Below are 21,047 nucleotides of genomic sequence, written 5' to 3' on the forward strand. Positions count from 1 at the left end.
TACATGGGATGGAGCCCTGCTTTCCTGGAGATAGCTGAACACCTGCCTGCGATGGGGAGCAGTGAATGAATTCCTTGTTTTGCTTTGCTTGTGTGTGTGGCTTCTGCTTTGCTGATTAAACTATCTTTATCTCAACCCATGAGGTTACCTAATCTTCTGATTGTCTTTCCTACCCCACTGGGGGGAGCGAGCGAGCAGCCCTAGGGGACTTAGTTGCCAGCTGGGATAAAACCTCTACAAACACAGTTTCTTTATTTTACAAGCTAAAAAGCCTTTCAAAAATCTCTGAATGTGCAAAGACAATCCTGGAAGTTTTAAGAGGAGATGCCAGGCTTTTATTCTCCATTAAGGCTTATAGTGGCATTAGAGCAGTATTAGTTATGTATTTTTGCTTTACAAACTGCAGACTGCAGACAGAGGAGTCAGTGCACACTCAAGTCTAAAGGAACCAGAATTTCAAGGGGGGCATTCAATCACCTTGGGCAGGTGACATGTACTGCAGCAAATCTACACATGGCACCTCAGCTCATGAGGACATACACCCATTCTTCTTCCTGCTGAAGACAGGTAGTGCCACAACACTACTCCAGCTGCTTCAGTGCAGAGCTCAGGAGTCTGGTCAGCACATAGCTTAAAGCTCAGCTGCCTGACCTTGCACTCTGGTGATTGAGAAACAGGCATAGACACTCAGAGATACATAGATACATGTGTTCTGCCAAAAAGAGCAACAGACTCATACTGACACAAACAGATGCAGTAAGTCTCACAGAATCATAGAACATTTTGGGTTGGAAGTGACCTTAAAGCTCATACCCAGTTCTAACACCCCTGCCACGGGCAGGGACACCCTTCCACAGGCAGGGACACCTTCCACTAGACCACATTGCTTCAAGCCCCATCCAACCTGGCCTTGAACACTATGGAGCATTCACAACTTCCTTGGGCAGCCTGTTCCAGCGCCTCACCACCCTCACAGGGAAGAATTTCTTCCTAGTATCTAATCTAACTCCCCGCTCTGTCAGTTTAAAGCCATCCCCCCTTGTCTTGCCCCTACCTGCCCTTGTCAAAAGTCCCTCTCAGCTTTCTTGTCGGCTCCTTTAGGCACTGAAAGCTGCTCTAAGTTCTCCCCAAAGCCTTCTCTTCTCCAGGCTGAACAAGCCCAACTCTCTCAGCCTGTCTCCATAGAAGAGGTGCTCCAGCCCTCTGATCATCTTCATGGCCTCCTCTGGACTCGCTTGAGCAGGTCCATCTGCTGGTATTCCAAGTATGACTAATTAAAAAGTACTTTGTAAAAAATTCAAGCCTACAGACGTGTAAACACAACCTGGGGAAAAGTTTTCAAGGTAACTCTGAATCTCAAAAGCTTCAGTAAGTAACAAAACAAGGAACTGAGAACCACATGCAGCCACTATACCACTTGTGAAATCAGCCTAATTGCCTTATCACAACGTTTGCTTATGTGAGCACTTCCTTGGTCTTCTCCCAGGAAGCTTTTTCCCCATGAGACTGGCACATTATTGGAGGTTTATTCTGACCAGGAATCTCAATCTGCAGGGGACAATGAGAATATGAGTTCCTCAACTACATTTCCTATGAAAAGCTGAAGTGGCATTTTGCCCAAAAATATTTCCTTTTCACTGAAAACCAAACCCATTTTCCTACATGTTCTAATTTTGAGGTCATGTTGGCAACAAGCTGTTTAAAAACAGCTTATTCCATTTAATAGAAATGCTGACAAATAGCAAAATTAACTTCTGGCCAGGCAGTCACTGAGCTTTCTCCAACTGCCATACTCGGGTTCTCTAAGATGTCAGACTGTTTTGAGTATGTTGCAAAATAGTTTGCACTATAAACACCTAATTTGCTGGTAACATGCATGTCAGCCTAATATAACTAGAATTGCCATCCGATGGGAAAGTGTGAAGTAAAACAGTTCACGCAGGCTGCATATCTGAGGATCAGGAGAGAAGCACATGCACTGCTCAAATTAGTGCTGAAAATTCTACTAATTTTGTCTAGAGCTCAAGATCCCTGCTCAGGAGCTCTAGAGAAAAACAGAGCTTTTTCTACCTGAATTCTTTGCAGTGCACTTCACATTTCCATACAAGTGTAGCATGCCTGCTGACACAACAAGGGACACCAACCTAGGCTGCAACAAGATGGTAGGGTATTTTCTACTAAACTGACAGCATCATTGATACTGTAAAAAGTTTTATATTATGTTTTGGAGTTATGTAGGCTGAAAGTTATCTATTCCTGATTTTTCCATATTTAGCAACTGATTATAATTAAAAATATTTTACCACCACCACCACCTCTCAAGAAGAAGCAAACCAAATCACCAAAGACACTATCTCCTTTTCACTTTTACAACCGAAATCTAGCTCGGGCCTGGAGAGACAACAACAAAGAAACAGTATTTGAAGACAAACCCATGTGAAAAACCAAGATGGGAAACTCAAAATCTAACTAAGTCACAAAACATAGTGTTATACCAGAGACAAACAGTAACAACAGCTGAAAGCACTGAGATCCTCTGGAGAAAAGAAATGGAGCCACGTAGGGTTCTGTTACATATCAAGGTTATCTCTAGCAGGTAGCTAACTGCAGACAGCTCAACATCTGAATGGCCATGCCTATTGACGGGGGGAACAAAAAAACCCAACAAAAACAAACACACACCAAATGACAACCCAAAAAACCCACCACACACACACAAGAAAACCTCCACCAGTTTTGCCATCCAAGAGATTACAAGATTAGACTACACATTAGACAGGTTCCTAAAGCACCACACAAGCATCTACAAAGGCATTGAAAAGACGGAAGTTATTCACATAGCGAGTTCATAAATTTATGTTCCCATTTCTTTTTATGCAAATTGATATATTTTGCAAACACAGCTCCATTGCCAATTTAAGGAGAGCTTTGGCATAATTATTCTTCTGACCCCGTGAAAAGTTATCATTTTACCCCCTACCAGTTCACTGACAACTCAGGGGCAGCACAGACACAGAAATGTCACGGAACCAATAAATTGAGGCTAAATGAAATTTATTGTTCAATCTCAATAAAGCTCTAACAACACCAACTACCGATTCAGGATGTCACACGGATTCGTCACTACACTGCTGATTCTTAATGTTTATGGCCTACGATCCAAAATGCACAATCATTTCCCTAATAAAGGGAGGGCTCTCAACCTCAAGGAGTTCTCTTGGTCAGCATCGCAAGTCAAGGGGAAAGCCTCCACCTGCAGGCCTGCTGCTCCAAGGAGAACCGATTCAAAATGCCTGCCCTGCAGGGTTCCATGTATAGCCCAGTCAAATCTGATCTGTGGTCAGATAAGGTCATGTAGCCTCCATATTAATTCAGGACTCAACTTCCCCACCTTTGTACCTGCTGATCACACCACCAGGAGTTTTACCAGGCTTTTGTCAGGGCGGGAGTACCTGCCACAATAAACGACGTTGTCACGCATAAAAGTGCATGCTGAAGCACTCTTGACTTCATTGCCTTATGCACCATCAGGTTATGGCTGCAGAACAAATTGCTGCAAGATAAACTAGCATGTTAATTCATGTCTTGTTAGCTGCTCCGCCATATGAATGTGTTCACTTTTACCCTTCAGTGAGCACAATCCAGCAATTTTCCCTTTAGCGAGACATGGGTAAGCTTTCACATTAACTGAAGTTAGATCAGGTGGGAGCCACTAATGATGCACATTTGGAACTTAGCTTGCCTTGCAGGAGTTTACATATGTACCCATACCTCCAGATAAGCAGTTAGTTTACATTTTGCATAAATGTTTCTTGCATAGAAGTTGTTGCTACAATGTGATCCAAACTACAGCATCTTCAGGGCAGAAGGACAGTAATGGTACCTGAACTGCATTCACAAATTTAAATGGTTAGATTTTAGACTAGAGGTACTACAAATCTCACAGTAAACAACCACGTACAGTTTTAACACTGAGGACAAAAAAGCATTACAATCCATAAACACATTTTTACATTTCTTCTGAACTCTAGCCTTTCCAAAAGTTATTTAATCTGCATCCAATTATGTGGGCTCTCTTGTTTGCAATGGAAAGAGATAAAAATTGATTTTGAGTCTCCAGCTAGTTTTTTAGAAACATTCAGAGGCTTTGGGATTACTTTGTTTTCTCTCAGAATCCAGTGTTGTTTCCTATTTACCAGTTTAGAAAAAAAGGAAGTCATGGGTCAAATAAGGGCAAAGTACTCTGGAGCCTGCAACAAATACAGAGTAGCCAGGGCATGGGAGGGAACACCCCCTCCTCCAATGCCATGCCACTGCTCTATAGCACAAGTCCTCCTGTAAGCCTGAGCAACCAGGAACAGACCAAATCCCTAGAAGTATGCATTTCAAACAGCAGGGAAATCTAGGTTTAAGAACAATCTGTAACAGGGATCATTCTAAAATTTACACACCTCCACATAAAACTAATTCAATTAATATATTATAATGAGACTATTTAAAAAAAGTCTTACTCATGCCTCTTTTGCCTGCTGGCCATGCACCGGTAAGAGCAGCTGCACAACTGTCAGCTCCTATGTGCTCTTCCCCAGTGAAATGAAGCTAATATTGCTAATATAAAAAGGACCAAGCCAAACAGAGCCTGAAACCCAGAGCAACAAGTTCATCCATCTCCAATACGTTTTGGTTTCTTTTTTCTTCAGAAATACCAGGCATTGCTTGACATCAAAGCTTTCTGAATAAGGATGTGTTTTTCCTGCCAAAGTTACCTGATACTGTAAACCTAAGAGGACATGCAAACTATCTTAATCTCATGGGGAAAAAAAAAGTGTTTGCCTAACCTACTTACTAGGAAAACACTCCAGAAACATTCCTTAGCATGGTTGTGAAGATCTCTATCCTCAAAGAACTCCGTGGCTTTATGATCTTGTGCAAGTACAACCTCATCGCACTTGTCCGAACACTCATGTCTAGCAGGTATCTTTTTAGTATTATCCAAACTTGAATTTTATTATGAAATCCACAAAGGTCTGCACAAAGAAATGCAAACCACCCAACACATTCATATTTCAGAAGAGCATTCCACACTGCTTTTTTCCTGTAAAACTCAGTTCTCTGCTGACACTTCAACATTATTGTAAATCTTGGCTGTAACTGAGACACAAGGACATCAGTTAGGAAATATGCTTGTTTCAAGCCATTTTCTTGGGACAAGATTTGATTTGGCAGGTTTACCAGCAGTACAAGAGCAAATATAAAGACGTGGTTCAAAACATTTAGATCTATTTTGCTTTCTAATGCACAGTGGGAATCTCTAAATTTAAGATGACAAGGTAAAAACTTCTCATTTATTAAGAAAGAAGCAGCTAGGAAAGCAAGCTGATTGCTGCCAAGGTAAATAGTCTGTCCCTGTCTATTATGAAGCTGCCAAAGTGGAGTTTTACTTCTTGGAAAAATCCTTATTAAGCATGACTACTAAACAAACAGTCTCCCCTCCTCTCCCACTTACACAGTACAAAACCATGTAATGCCCTATCTTTCCAAGTCTACTGTAAAGGTTAGCCAAAACTTGCTGCAATTGCCCTGCAACAGCCTCTCTGCAATTATTCACCAGCACAAGAACACAGAGTACCCTTATCTTCTAAGGAAGAAAGGGTCACCCCATGTGTCAGATTCTGAATGCTGAACTTTAAGCCTTTTTGTAAGTTTAGATCCCATAAAATCTAATTAAATCCAGCACTGTCACACTGAAACAAACAAAGGCATGTAACCATATGAGCATGCTCACTAACAGTCCTGCTTACGCAATACAGTATGACTAACCACATTATTCACCACATGGCTTTCCAACCCATTTACCCTTTCATTACCCAATTAAGACCTAATAACACAATACTACAAGTAAGCATACTAAGATATCAAAATACACATAAAGGTGAAGCATGAGTTCATTTGTTGAGCCAGTAAATACATTTTGTGCTGTTGCTGCTGTTATCTAAATTTCAAATTAAGAGGATTTTCCCTGTTGCAGAAAAATGAAATGTTGGATACGAAATAAAGACTACTGAAACAAGTATATCAGCAGTAGAAAACTCACCTTCCAGCAGGGAAAGTAATATTTAGATCATACTTGGAAAACACAGCAGAAACAGCAACTTTAAACTGTTTATGTAAGACTAAAGAAGTCAGAGCTGTAACACTAGTATAAATTTCTTCAAAGTTGCAATACACTCTCATTATAAGATGTGAGGTACTAGCCATCCTCTCAAATCCATCAGGTTTCTTGCTGTCTCATACCTAAGCTAAAGTATCACATGAGCATTCCACAGCTGTTTCCAGAGCACTTGACAATTCTGCTTGCACCATGGATGAGGGTGGAAGAAGGGAAAAAAAAATAAAATGTTACAACACCAACATCTTACTGGATAAAAAACATAGTTAAGCAAAAACTGAGATAGCTTACAAAATACCAGGAAATGAAATCATGAACTGTACGCCAATACACCGTTAACAACTGAGCAGCTAAAATCAGCTACCAGAAGCCGTGTCCTAAAGCTTAGAATTCTGTACAATACGCCACACTCTTCAAACATAAATATCCCCAGACTGCAGCAATTAAATACAGTATTCAGTATTCCACAACAGTATGTAACTGAAGTACCAAGCACAACAACCACACTCAGACTCTTAAATTGTCAGCAAAATACAAGTTTGATCATTGCAAGGCGGAAGTTAGTCCCAAAAACATGCAATGCTCTTTCTAGCAGTTATAAGAGAAATCACTTGCCTCTCCCAAACCTGTGCAGTTCAGCAAATAAAAGCAAGCAAGACTCCTTTTCTCCATCAATAACTGTTCTAAAGCAAACGTTCCAATTCCTTAGACTCCACAGCTTTGCAAACTCTGACCAGGGTTCTACACAATATGCTAAAAGCTTTAAGTGCAGAGATATAAGGCAGTAATCCCTGTTTTAAAGGCTCACTCTAAAAATACCCTGCCAACGACTGTCAGCCACTAATGAAAACGCAGGTCTCTCAAACACTATGTAATAAAAATGGATTTGAATTACACCACCTATAACAACTGAAAATAAACAAATAATTTTCTAAAGAAACACTAGCTGAGTCTTGTGGAAAACAGTTCAAGCAATTCTGCTTTGCAGCTCATCTGCACGCATGGGAAGAATTTTAACTAACCAAGTCACACCAGTTCCAAGTGAAGCATTTACATTTAGGGCAGCTAAGTCTCAGACAACTAAATAGTTTTCAAACTTGAACATCTCAGGTTTAAAAGGTACCTTTACAAATACACGCTCATTTTAGAAAAGCAATTAGATGTTGAAGAAAGAACAAAAAGGAATGAAACAGTGGGGAAAGATTTCCTTTAATCCTCCAAATCCAAGAACCAAAGCTTGAAGCGTGCCAAATCTCACAAAAATAAATGCATTTTCAAAATGAAAAGAAAGTAACTTTTACAAGCAAAATAAGCATATTTTATTGGTAATTCAGTCACAAATACAAATAATCAGCGTTTGAATAGATAAGGAATGGTATCCAGTACAGCAAACATCTGCTGCTTAGGAGTAGCAAAAGTCAAATATAAATCAGTAAATCGTATCTTTGTACTACTGAGCTGATCATTACTACTTACTGTGAATAGAAACATATGAACACACACTATATTTTTGTTCCTAGATCTTAAGTGAGAGCAGAAGCAGCTGACAAACAAGCTACAGATCCCAAGCACCCATTTCAGGATCTAACATGCACTCTCAACCAGATTACTTGGAGGATTCATTTTAGCAAGATTTTAAAGTGTATTCATACTGAAGCTTTACACAGTGTTTCATATACAATGGTCATGCTCAACACAAAAGTGTAAGCCACAGCATTTTGGACAACTGCTCCAGCAACTGCACTCTGCACAGGCACACAAGAGACTTAAAAGTCCAGTCCACATTGCCCACATTCTGGAAGCATTTGGAACAACAAACTATAAATTAGTATCACCTTTATGAGAAGTCATCAGTGGGAATTGACAGTAGTGCTGCCAAGTGTGCCACCAAGGAGGATTCAGATATAGAGAAACCAGGTAAATCACACAAGGTAAATCCACCAGAATAACAGAATGCTCAGATGCAGAATGGGGAGTTACACAGGACTTTTTGCTGGAAACAGGATTTTTATTCATGTATGTTCTCAAAAGCAAATAGTTAACTGACTGTTTACAGTTAATGCAAAATGTTCTGGAGTAGACAAAAATAAACTGATTTTAATGATATAAGAGTATCTCACAAGATGAAATTATTCTGTATTAAAAACAGCAGAGAAAAACACATGGAAGAAGGGTAAGAGAAAGACCCTAAATATAAACAATGATGAATATGAATTCAGCTATTACCATCGTCTAGGAAAGATCATAATTCCCATGCTTAGTCCTCTAAAAATGTAACTGTTGAATAAACAAACAGTAGTAAGAATTATTCTGACAGGATCAGAGCAAAACCAGTGTAAGACCAGACTGCACTCAGCTTCAATAGTACATAGTTCTTGCAGTTAATATACCCTTTCCAAAATGAAATGAAAAGGTGCAGGAAGGTAATAAGGATAATTAGGACTACATCAACTGCTTCTGTTCAAGGACAGATTAGATACATCGAAGGACTTCAGCTCAGACAAGCAATTTGCTGTTGGGAAGAGCTACAAAAATTATACTACCGCAAGTGTCAGAAAGTGATCAGGGAATTATGTCCAATTCTTACATTGTAGAAATAGCGGAGAAAAAATGGAATTCTCTAGCTGTCCAGGTTCCAAAATAAAAGAGTATTTCTCTCATGATACAGAATTAACTTGCACAATTCCTTGCCCTGGGATGTTTTACAAACTAAAACTAGAAAAGGATTTAAGAAACCCCACCCAGTTTAATTATTTGATCAAAACTTCCAAAGGCTATTCAAGATTACAGTGGAGGTGCAGCCTCCCAGTCAGGAAATCACCCATTCCAAGCTGAACAGTCAGGAGGGCTTATTTGATGCCCGCTTTAACCTTCTATTCTTCCTCAGGATCCAACACTGACTGTATCAGAGAGAATTACTGCGCTACAGACCCCTTGGTGCAAACCAGCATAACTCCCAAGCTGGTCTCCCTTTACCCCTGTGTTACAGCTCTCACAGCATCACAGCAGAGTTGTTGGCACCCAGCTACATTAGGAGCAGCAAGAGCTGCGTTGTAAGGATCTCCCTTTCCCAAAGCCACAGAAGCAGAAGTTTCTATAGCTCAAGACATTTAAATGAGAACAAGCACGTGAATTTGTATATTCCAGATAGCTCACAAAATTTGAATTATGGTGGCAATGAGCCCTGTGTGCACTAGCCAATCTCAGTTAGAAACCGAAAGTTATCTTAAACTGCCATGAAGTATGTGTGAGAAAAAAATGAGCTCATACATTCACGGGATGACAGATGCCTCCTCATTATACCATTACTGCAGTGGGCCCAAGCACTTCAGTCAGTCACTGCTTGGCAGCTGTTATGTGGCAGTTCAAGACACTTGGACTTGCTCCCATCCTCCAATAGTTAGATAAAAATGAAGGTCCTTTTATTTGTGCAATTTCTTCAGCTTGTTCAGGCTAAACGAGCCACACTTCTAACTGCAGCCAATGCAGAGGAGGAGCGCGAGTCTCACGAAAGGCATTTTTAATATTAATTTATAACTCAAAGTGAAATTGCAAAGGCTTTGCGTCAAGCTTTTTTTGTGAAAATGGCAGGTTTTGATAATAAAAATGAGCCACCAGAAAAGACATAGTTACTTTTTTCTGGCTGCCAGAGTATCAGAAAATCATTTGCTCACCCCTCAGTAAGCCTAAGCCACACAAAAAAGTTTACCTTCACATAAAACATGGGCAGAATGTTCTTAGAGAACTCACTCTGGTGTCCAGCATAGCAACTGCAGTTGACTTGTAAGAACATAAATTTTTATTAACAAAAATATTTTATTATATTAGGAATTAATATACACCTGTCCAGTGCAAGTTTTGAGTTGTTCCATAACTCTCTTACCATAATAGCTCTTTGCAAAACATTACCAGGAACTAACAGGATTATTTCCCAAATCTGTTTGCTTTACATAAATGTAATCAAATCAGAAGCTAGCTTAGTAAAGCCAGATACAAGCTATAAATTCTTTTAAGCACACAGGACGCAATGTTTTCTGAATTCTCCCACCAGCTGAAGACCTTTAAAAATCTTCTGCATCCTCTCTAGAACCTAACACAAACCACATGTTTCATTACCCACAGAAGAATTCACAAGATGTTTAAAGAATTTGCCACCGTAGTCCCTATGAGACATGTCTAAGCAGGGTACTCTAATGTAATTCCAGCTTTCTGGTACAATTTTGTATATACACAACTAACATTCCTCCTTATGATTACACAGCATGTAAACCTCATCTTGTGCCTAACATTTCCCATGTCTGCTTACTGCAAAGCCCTATGAAGATCCAAGCGCAACTTCAGTGGCAAGCTTACTCCGGGGTTTTGAAAATTATATACAGCAACATAACTAAAGAGATACCTCTTAGAAGCATCTAGCTTCATAAAATCCTGATTCATGTAATTTGTGGCAAAAAAAATTCCCCAATCCCAAGTGTCATAGAAGCAGTTACCAGATCATGATGTTCATATGACAGTAGCAGGACTTAGTGACTGACTTACAGTTTTTTCCTCAGGTTCTGCAACAGTACTTTTCTTAAAAATCCCACTCTCAAAATCCCTCTCTCGAAGCTATAACCTTGACTCCATGGATATACAGAAAAATATGATCCTATGGGCTGAAAAAAAAAAAATAATAGAGATGGTAATGTCAAGTCCAATGTGGGCTATAAAAGGTTTCATCAGAGAGCTTATGTCCTTTCCTCCCTGTACCTCAAAAGCCATTGGATTTTTACATTATTTCAAGAGCTTCTTTTAAAGAACCACCCCACAATCTGGAATTGTTACACCATTATACCAACTTGTCACAACTCCAGTCAAGGCTGGATTTTCCTTTGTTCATGACAACAGACCTGAAGCTTCTCAGACCTATGCCAAATCCTTTTATCTTACTAATTTCAATGTTTGCATATTATCAGTCGGGAGAAAAAAGAGGGGGCAGGGAATCTCAATGGAATTGAGGAGGATTTGGGGTGGGAGATTCTTCTGATTTAAAAAAAAAAAAAAAAAAGTAGGGATGAAAAGACAAACCGAATCAGACTGCATTTAAGGTTTGGGTTTTTTTAGAACAACTCCAAGTCAAGTTTTTCAGAGCAGCTCATGTAAACAGATGCATACTTCCCTCCCCACTCCCTCTTCCTATCACCTGACATTTAAAGCCTTTTGCTTTTAAGGATAGTAACATTTGTCTTTATGGAGGCACTAGATAGGAATTAAACTGCTATTGCTACAAAATCACTGGTGCTATTTCTTGAAATACCGATAGTAATCTCTCAGACATTTCCTTTCACAGAAGTGAGCAGGTTTCCTTATGATCACTAAAATTAGTAACACATTATTGCTGATCTGCAGTAATTATATTATGAATCCACAACTTCATGCTCAGTGAGAATTATCACATACAGCTTGAGATGTCCATAAATCCAGTGGTCCACATACAAACTGGTTATTTATACTCCCACTTGACTCCAGTGGAGAGTAAAAACAGTTCAGTTATGCAAACCTACTTTAACTATACCTAACAATGAAAATACATTTCTCTAAATAAATAATTCAATACACATCCAAACAGATGGTTTCCACCATTTTTGCCTAATATCAATAATTACAAAATTCCTCTATGATAATGAAGTTGGGTGTTTTTTCTTCTTTTTTTTTTTTTAAGAGAAAACCCTAATCAGGAATAGAAGCAGTACGTTCAATTCTCCAACCATTTAGTCAAAATACCTGCCTTTCCAGCACCACAATGAGAATTTCAGCCTGTAGACAACATTTAAACCAGTTAGTCCAATAGAACATCCTCTAGCACAACGGGGAAATAAAAATCTCATTTCATGACCTGAGACAGACTGTTCCAAACTAGTAAAACTGCTTTACCTACTAACTGCACTGCAAGAACTTGCATCAGCATTTCAGCTTCTGGACAAAATTAAATGTATGGTAACTTAGCACACAAGCCGAGTCTCTGGCTTAGAACATAATGGATTCAGCCTTTCTGTACCACCTTCCTGGTCACAAAATACTGGGATCTGAAGTCAACTTTTTTTCTATTAGCTTCCCCATATTAATTCCAATTGTTAGCATACAGGTTTTATTATCTCTTTCAAGATCAGCAGAGACTTCCTACCACAATACAGACAAGTTCTACAAACAAACATGCATTACAAGCCAGAACAAACCTTTGCAGGTATGTTTTCCTTAAAAGTTGTACTTAAGTCTCAAAATGGACTTTAAGGCCACAATGTGCATCTTAATACCAGCAGTTTAAAATAACCTTCATGTAATAATAAACAACCTCCACTGAAATTGTCTGTAGAATCTATAAATTAATGCCAAAAGTGTCCCCATACTCTTTTTGCAGCAAGACACAGAACGTTTACTAATGAGACAAATTTTAACCAACAGCACTTTAGCAGTTGATCAATCATACATTCCAAAGACAAAGTTACAATATGCATCTTAAGATGCTAGTGCTGCCTTTCAGGGTCCCAGTTTATCTATATAAGGAGCTAAGACCTTCTTCCACAAATACTGAAATCCCGTACATGTCCACATTCACAAAACTCCTAGTTTGCCATTACTCATGAACAGTTCTCCCACCTAAGAGATTCTAAATTACACTTATTTTAGGGTATTTCAGATCTGTGAAAGTAAAATTACAAGCAGTATCTGCTGAATTAAGTCAGAAATATCTCAAGCTATCAGTAAAGCAGATTTTGTTGGGTAGGGCCAGGTGAGAGCTACAGAAATACTGCATATTGCGCTGCAACTGAGCACCTATTAACTTTATCTAAAATAAGCTGCCAGCTGAGACAGACAAAAAGACAAAGATGTTCATTGTTTGAACATATTGATCTCTTCACTTTCTTGTTACTGCTGTTCAAATCTAGGAAGAAAGTCTAATATTGTCATCACACTTATCTACAGGGGTGAGTACAGAGAATACAGATCCCCTAAAGCTGTCCTCATATTAGTTATGTTATTGGTATAGAAATTACCTCACTCACTCTTGTCATGATCTTAAGCAAAATAGGATCACGTTTATCATACATGATATCACACTTCCGTCTCTTTCAGATGGTTAAATGTGTCCCACAGCCATTTAGCAGGTGATCTTCTCTCAGAGGGAGATGGGGCTGCGTATGAGTCAGTCCCAGTGTACAGGCAGGGCTGCCAAGAACAGCAGGAACTCAGCAGCTTTCCTGATGCCAACAGTCCTCACAAGCACATCAGTCTGTCTGAATGACCTCGGCCAGGCTGGAACTGTGAAATCCACAGATGTCTCTCACCTTTCTAAATCAGATGTTGTTCACTACAGTAAAGCAGCTACAACGATCTGCAACACACACAACTTAGTGTGAGAGAGTGCCAAGAAACGCATTGCCCAGAAATAACACATGCTGCAAAACCATGCGGCTGCAGTAGCCTCCTGAAACATACACTAGCTGTCATCTTCCCAACTTTAAGCTGCTTGGCAATGGAACAAGAGAAGTCAAACAGGTAACAACGAGGAAAATTGTCTTCTCCCTGGGCCTCATGTTCATCAGAGGAATCAAGGAAGCTTCAAGCTCAGCACAGAGAGAAATATGTTACCACCCTGAAATCCTGCACCCATCGGCAGCCTTTCCATGTCTGCAGCACAGCACACTGCTACCAGTCACAGTGCAGAGCAAGTGGCAGATCAAAGTAACCAAGTGATCACTCCCAGGAGTTTCCTCCAAATAACATATTCAGATTCTACCACTGCCATATCATGCATCGCCTGCCGATGGATGGTTGCAGTGGCAAGCAACAAATTTCACTCCTGGTATGAATGGTTTGACACAGAAACAGTATGAGCTCTATTACAACCTGGGCAAGTAGGAAACTGTGGTAGTGCTGCTGCTGCCACCGCCCAGTCTGGTAGATGAAATGCACCTTGTGTTGCTGTCTTGGTATGGAGAACATCACCTTACTTCCACAAAAGTAAAAAAGGACATGGAGCTGTTGGAGCGAGTCCAGAGGAGGGCCACGAGGATGATAAGAGGGCTGGAGCACCTCCCGTATGAAGACAGGCTGAGAAATTTGGGGCTGTTCAGCCTGGAGAAGAGAAGGCTGCATGGAGACCTCATAGCAGCCTTCCAGTATCTGAAGGGGGCCTATAAGGATGCTGGGGAAGGACTCTCCATTAGGGACTGTAGTGGTAGGACAAGGGGTAATGGGTTCAAACCTAAACAGGGGAAGTTTAGATTAGATATAAGGAAGAAGTTCTTTACAGTGAGGGTGGTGAAGCACTGGAATGGGTTGCCCAAGGAAGTTGTGAATGCTCCATCCCCGGCGGTGTTCAAGCCCAGGCTGGACAGAGCCTTGGGTGACATGTTTTAGTGCAAGGTGTCCCTGCCCATGGCAGGGGGGTTGGAACTAGATGATCTTAAGGTCCTTTCCAACCCTAACTATTCTATGATTCTATGATTCTAAAAGACAACTGCTTCTTGGGGTGGCAACTGAGCTTGGAAGCAGAAGACAGGATGAAGAGGAAAGCAGTGTAAAAATGACCACCATGTAACAGCTGGCACCCAGCAGCAGGGCAGGCATGACAGGGACTCAGTGCAAAGGATACTGGATATTGTATCGCCAGATTCACACAACCATAAAAGTGAGAACTGTGTTATCTTCACCAATGATTAGTCACAGGGTCCACTGACTGGAGCAGCACCTTGAATAAACTCAATTATTCTGGCAGGTAACTGTAGTTATAGATCACTATTCAGTCATAGATCACCATTCCTATCACAGTGCCCTCTGCGTTCCCCTTCTAAGTCTATTCCTCACAGAATGCGCAGTTGTTCTTTACACAATAGGCAGCATATAGGACTTTGATAATACAGATACCACCATTTAGAATGTCATTAAAATTACGTGGAAGACAACACCACCTTCCTTCACTGGGAATCAATTATACATTCACAGTTCCTCCATGCACATTAAACTTCACCTTATTTACTACATTCACAGGAATTGAACTTGTGAGCAAGGGATGCAAATAGTGAGTCAGTGACATTTGGTACTGAATTGAGATAGAAAGCCAACGTATTCCACTCTAGGAAAATCAGATCTCCTTAGAAGTTGTCATAATCTCTTCTTGCTGGCAAGTTCCACAAGATTGGATCTTGACCACAACCCCATGGTACCAAGCATCATCTTGTGTCCCTTTGAGATTACCAAAGCCACATGTTTCACTTGGCCAGAAAAAAAATTGTGCATATGGCAGAACTTAGCTTTAGCAATCTTCACCCCTGGTTAACTGAAGGCAACTAGTGTCTTGCAAACACACAAAGCACTAACAAACCAAAGGTTGTCTACATCGGAATGGGTAAGATCTCCCTATGTGCATTTTCTTGCACTTGCTGGGTGCAAATACATCACATTACTTCTAAAAGGACAGATTTCACTTCAAAGGCTGATTTGTCCATACACTGCAGTGCCATCCTTCTGCTCTGTTTGTGATTTGTTCTCTATCTTCCCAGCTCAAACTTTACCTCCTGATATAATCTACGCATCAGTATCTTACCTACAGCTTTCTGGACCTGCACACACTGCACCAAACAGACAGCTACCGCTATTGAAGGCAGCCGTTCATTCAGTAGTAGTATTTTCTGGAGAAGGAAAGGGTTCCTAGACAAGAACTACAGAACTCCTCATCTCTCTGTAAGAGATTTTTTTTGACCTTTGTAGCAGCCTATCTTACCACCGTAGGTAGAGATGCTGAACAATTATGTAAAGTCTTCCCTTCTAAATTCAAGCATTTTATCACACAGTTTTCCCAGAATTGAGACTTGAGAAGTTGGATTCCTACTCAGGAAGAGCAGCGCTGCAGAACTCGCAAATTAGGAGAAAAAGCCAAATAGCTATTACATATGTTTCTCTGACCAGTGTAGCCTCACAACAGTAACATTATGCAAATGTCTACAGGCACCTGAATTACATGCCTCAAAAAGTACTGCTGGAAGCCACAAGCCACCTTTCCTCAAATTTCTCACTAAGCATATTTAAGAGTTAAGCCAAAATGATTTTGTCCAGTGGTTAGGCAAAGTTGATAATCACAGAAGCATAGAATAATTAGGGTTGGTGATAAACTCGCAAATATTACCAAAAAAGATCAACCATCTATGCAATAACATGTTCTTCAGTTATTTATACTCAACATTTTACATAAATAGGCTTCTTCAATGAAATTTATCAAGCTGCAAACATAGTAACACAAAGATTTGCAAGGGCAGCCTAGTTTAGTCACGCCATCTTTCCTGTTAAGGAGAGCTGAAGTATCCAAACAAGTTCAGAGCTCTTAATGAGTTTTATATTCTCAGCATTCCCTCACTGTCTATGAAAAAGTACTCCACAATAGTGAAATATGACCACTGGAAGTTGACCTCCAGCACTGTTTACACAGGGATTATATAGAAACATTTCTATGAAGTACAGTGTCTGACTATACAAACCAGCAGATCTTTCTTAGCCTTTCCAAGTCTTGAATTTGAGCAATGCCAACACTATTAAGTGACAACAGCTTCCACTACACTCATATTCACATTGCCTGTTGGGAGTTCCTTGTCATAAGAAGGGCTTGTAGTCCATACATCATATCAGCTACTGTGGGTTTTCTTTTTCCATGCACAGTCCTCCTTTCTTTCCCCTACTTAGTCCTTCTGTGTTCAATCCTAACTCATGGCTGAATCCTGTCTTGGTCAGTCATCTTGCATTTTAGAAGCTTTTCAAGATTAAACATTACAGTCACACTGGCTGGAGGTAGGCTTACAAGATTTTGCTACAGATTCAGAATTAAGAAGGTTATAAGATGAAACCTCCTTAACTCTGAATCTATTAGCAAAAAGCATAGGATGAAATTCAGTGTACCAAGACTCTAAACCCCAAAGCTGAAAAGCAACCACAACTATGGAAATTTTTATTCCCATGACTCACAATATTTTTAACATGTATTGAATTTGTGAACTACATCAGGCCTTTCTTATTACTCATGTAACTTTTTTCTCCCTTAAGTCTTACAAAAAAAGAACTAAAGTTGAAGGTGACAAAATAACTTCACAGTCTGGAATTAAATGCTTTTCATAGCCTCTAAACTGTGCCGTGCTGCTGTAAAAAGGCAAGATAACCAAGGCTATCTTGGATTGTCCTACAACCACACCCAGGAATGCAACGCAAGCCAAAACCCCACAGTTGGTCACTGACGTAGGCGCAGGAGGAATCACAATGTGCAGTGAATCAGTTTCTCACCGCTGGAATAATACACTTAGGCGGGTTGCTATAAATATCTAGTTCTGCAGATATAGCAGGAGATTGGAGCCATATGTAGGAGACTCAAATACTGATTACCCACTGAGTAAAGTTTCCCTGATATAAAAATTAAGGAAGAAGAGGAGATTCAGCAAGTGGCCTACTTAAGGTATACGGCCTATGCACTGTGAACTCTCATGGGAACAGAGCAACCGAGAGATAAGACTGTGGAAGAAATTGGGGGTCTGGGTTACAGACAAATTCCCCCTGAATGCACACACTGATGCATCCAATCCTATCACTGAATTTTTCTAGATAAAACACGTAAAATTTGTGTGAAAAAACACATTAACTGGTAGCAGACTGCCCTGTAAAACAAGACGTAAGGATGAAGACAAAACACAAGTGTATTTGACATATTGCTAGGCTAGGCTAAGGAGCATCAGCAGGATCCCTGGAGGTCCACGTTTTGTACTGCAAATCCAACTACCCAGCAAGAGGTATTTCCATGTTCTTTGTCTCAGAGCAGGGCTCTAAGACTTGTGATCGCTCCACCTCATTCCTATCCTGCTTCTGCAGTGAAAAATCGTAATATAGGTTATTAACTTGACAAAGCACTCAGACTGAACACACTTTATTGAAATGAACTTCTGCAATTCCCAATCTAGTGGTAATTTCCAGAATAACTGAGATTAATCTTTAAATGTTTCAGTATTTCAAATAGCATGAGTTAAAACTTGGACACTAGTGCTGAGCAGATAAGGCAATTCCATTCCTGCTTATTATCTAATAAGTCAAAAAATCCAAAAGATTTGAATGACCCGGTCAATTAACTTCACACAACATACCTAAAATCTGCCCATGCTGAATCATCCCATATTTATAGATGAACATATATATGATCTGCTTGTTTTTGCAGTTTAATTGTTTTTAATTCCAGGTGTTTGGGGGATGGAGGTAGGGGGAGTTGGGTTTGGCTGTTTTGGTTTTAGGTTTATTTTGGGTTGTTGGGTTTTTTTTTGTTTGGTTGGGGTTTTTTTGGGGGGGGGGGGTGGGTGTTTTTTGGTTTTTGGGTTTTGTGGGCTTTTTTGTTTGGGTTTTTTGGGGGGGCTGAGGATTTTGTTCTACTAAGAATATTTTTGCTTTTCAAAATATTCTCTGTTATTAAGTGACTTTTTTACTAAGAAGGATTTTTGTAAATTTTGCTACTGCTATGACCCTCTTCTGAAAGCCACCCTGGATTTATGAAATAAAATCCGAATAGATTAAAAAAAAAAAATAAATAAAAATCACAAGAGTCAGGACATCTAAAGCAAGCTTATGACTTTTTTTCGTAAAGGGGTACAAGGGTGATGATTGTGCAGGACGGGGTATTTGACATACTGATTTCCCTAATGCTGGAAAAAAGGTTAGAAAGCATTCCTGAAATATTGGATAATCTTGAGTTCACAGTAGGAGGCTATATTTCCTGCTGGATAATAATATTACATTACACACACAGACGATTATGTTGGTAAAATTAAAATAGCTGCAACATGTGAAGCTCTCAGAAGAGCTCCCTTTCTCTCTGAAGAGAGACTCCAGCAGGGACCCAGGGAATTGCAAGAGAGATGACTCAACGTCTCTGTCGTAAGCATCCCAGGTTGATGCACAATATGTAAAGTTAATCCATGTTCACCCCAGTGTAAAATCAGAACTGAGTCCTGTGCCTCTAATTCTCCTTCATATAATTATTTTGGGAATGGGGAAAAAAAGAATCCATGTGCTTTTTGATGATGCAGCTACCCACAGATTATGGGAGCAGGCAATGCATGTCAGTATTACTGACTATGCATTATGCCCTCAGCTGGAGGAAGAAAACAATTAAAGAAATAAGGACTAAAACATGAGCAAAAGGAAATTACTCCATAGTTAGCAACGTCATTGCTAAGTAGCACCTTATCTAGCTTTTAAGATGGCTAATTATTGATAGGCATCACAGAAGAAATTTGAGTAGTAATCTGAATATTAATAGCATTTTGGATCAGCTTACCATGATGTTTAAAAGCAAATTCAAGCAAGGCTCACGTCTTCAAACTAGAGAAACATTCAAATTTATCTACTAGAAACAATGTAAACACCACCACACACCCCCTCCCCCCCCCCCCCGCATGTTTAATACATTTCAAAGGTTCAAACTGTTTCAACATATCACTAACTAGTAACTAATATTCTAAATCTATTCTAAGTGGTTAAAGATTCCCACTATTAGTACAATTACAAATATTATTTAAAGATCTCATTAAATTTGAAGGTTTTGATAGAAATGAGTTCAGAGAATTTGAAAAACACTTCTACACAATGTTCTCAGCTACATTAAGACATGCTTGAAAAAATAAACTTTCTGAGGATGCCTCAAATTCATTTAAAATCTTTCATATAATCTCTCAAATTTTAAAACTCACAAAATCTTAAGGTAAAAAGAAGTGGTATTCAGTTTTTAAGAAATGAAGGGGAAAGTCACAAGCTTAGTTCAGGGAATAAACACACTGAGTCAACCGGTCAAAACAAGCAGAACTGACTGAGACCCCACTGTCGTAAGTAATTCAAACAGAAGTGCTAACAACTATCTCCTTTAGTAATTTGAATCCACTCCACCCAGGATTTGAAAAGAAAAGCCTCTTATGAAACGCTTTTATCCATAGAATTAAGTTGTTGGTTTCCATAGTACTTAACTTACCATTTAAAAAAAAGTCTGTTGTTTTAAGTCCACCAATTACTACCTGCACAGACTTAAGACTGTAGTTACACGACACACAAACAAATCCAGATGGTATCATTTAAAAAATCCAGAGCGTGAAAAGGTAAACCTCTGCAAGAGAGAGCACGTTAAGCAAGAATGAGGCTGTGACATATGGCTTGGTTGGACAGACTGCCCCGGGACACTCCCTGCAAATTCTCTTCACCACCCACAACCCCTCGTGTTAGGTACACAGACATGACATGCAACAGGAAGGGCCTGGACAACCTTCATTCTGGGTCAGGCGCACTGAAATGCTTCTGGGAAATCTAAACAAACTGGTCATGGCCTTGGGTAATAATAAAGGCTACACCTGAGGTGCCCAACTCGGATCTGTAAGGCTGTGGTGCACACAAACTGAAGCCGTCTAAAGCCACGGTTTTGCACCGAGACACTTGACTCTCAAGCAAGCATTCTGTAAGAGATACTACAATCATCGTACATTAGGACATCTCTAATAGAAGCAGTAGCTATATTTAACTAGCGCAGCTTACCATGACTGCCATTTATTACATTCCACCAGAAGTAGCACTGACACTGTCCATATGAAATTAAAAATATAACCTACTGAACCCCTTCCTTTGTTCTGCAGTTAATGTGCTCATAAAGTGCATCCTTCTGTGACAGAGCATAGAAAAATGGTGGGTTTTAGCAGGCAGTAACAGTTGTCGTCTTGGTTACAACAAATGAAGCAAGACCTTCAGTGACAGCATGCCTTTTCTGCAAAGCCTGAGCAATTGCATCAGTGGGACAAGGCCACCGCAGGTTCTTTGCTCTCTACAGCAAATGCCT

At 39.9% G+C, this 21,047-nt stretch overlaps 1 protein-coding gene across 8 annotated transcripts in view; it reads right to left on the reverse strand.

Annotated features, from left to right (window-relative positions):
- NUMB (NUMB endocytic adaptor protein) overlaps window positions 1–21,047 on the reverse strand; it is a 101,883-nt gene that overhangs the window by 38,326 nt on the left and 42,510 nt on the right. The window lies entirely within an intron of this gene.

Source organism: Strigops habroptila, chromosome 4 (genome assembly GCF_004027225.2).
Source record: "Strigops habroptila isolate Jane chromosome 4, bStrHab1.2.pri, whole genome shotgun sequence".
NCBI lineage: Eukaryota > Metazoa > Chordata > Aves > Psittaciformes > Psittacidae > Strigops > Strigops habroptila.